The 1,292-nt window shown below is 42.7% G+C and overlaps 1 pseudogene; it reads right to left on the bottom strand.

Moving 5' to 3' along the window:
* Nucleotides 1-1,211: 1,211 nt before the first annotated feature.
* Nucleotides 1,212-1,292, bottom strand: LOC123126459 (uncharacterized; annotated as a pseudogene).

Below are 1,292 nucleotides of genomic sequence, written 5' to 3' on the forward strand. Positions count from 1 at the left end.
ATCTGGCCAAGATGACATTCCTTCTGTGGTAGGAGACCAGATTTCGGAAGGCCACGGGACATCTGGTAGCAAAATGATAGATCGAATATCCGGTGTGTACAGAGATGGTGCACACAGGGTTTAGGCAACCATGCATAGGTTTTTCGTGAAGTGTAGGACTAGGGCGTTTTGGTAGGTGTATGGGCATTGCCAATAGCCTTGGGTAGGAGTGGAATGTCGTAATGGATGTGAGTTAGAAATATGTTAGAAACCGTGAACTTGATCTTATCTTTTTGCGAAACCCATCGATCCCTCTTAATAGTGTGGGATCCATATACTCAAGAATAAAAAAATGGCTACCCCTATATTTCTTTGTTTCTCCGTTCTTGAGCCATATTTTATTTTAATGGTCCATAATCCACACACAATGATTTCAAGAGACTAAAACCTGTGATAAACTTAGCAAACATGATCAGTCCCCTATATGTATATTGTCATCAACATCAAATCATGCTTAAGGAAAAGGATTGAACTTTCACACTGATGTGGACGCAGTCTGTATTAAAGACTAAATCGTTGTCAAATCCCCCACATCCCAGTATTAGTGCGCTCCAGAGCCACCCTACCAATGGTGCATGTGGAATAAGACCTGGAGCTCAACTGCATCAACTAGGAAGCGACATAGCCATGGATGGCCACCCCTATACCACGAGTGAGAATCTTGTCGCGCTGAGAAGCCAAGACAGAATGGTGTGACACATCATTTAAGAGAAGGGTTGTTGCAGGTCTGCAACCAATGCAAAGTGAGCATGGCCATATCGACGCGTGAAAGTCGCAAAACTTTAGGTAACATCTGTTCATCAAAGGGGAGAGTTGTGAGAGTGGGAGATGACCATGTAAACACTTTAAGGTACTACTCACTCCATTTCACAATGTAGTGCGCCCGCGCTTTCCAAGATCTATCTTTGACCGTAAATTTAACCAACGAGACCAACTCGAAGGGAGCAAAAATTATACCACTGAATTCGTATCGAAATACGAATTCAGTGGTATAATTTTTGCTCTAGCCGCAATCGGTCTTGTTGGTTAGATTTACGGTCAAACTTAGATTTCGGGATGCGTGGGTGCACTACATTGTGGAACGGAGGGAGTATCAAATTGGACGCGCGTTACACATATATGATTACTAGTAAGCGTCCAAAAACTCCAGGATCATCAAAATTTATTATGTAGAGTCAGATTCAGAAGTATATCAACAACACAGGCCCACCTAAGTGGTTCCTAAGATTGGGGTGGCAAATATGATCATCCTT

This window comes from Triticum aestivum, chromosome 5D, assembly GCF_018294505.1.
Source record: "Triticum aestivum cultivar Chinese Spring chromosome 5D, IWGSC CS RefSeq v2.1, whole genome shotgun sequence".
Taxonomy (NCBI): domain Eukaryota; kingdom Viridiplantae; phylum Streptophyta; class Magnoliopsida; order Poales; family Poaceae; genus Triticum; species Triticum aestivum.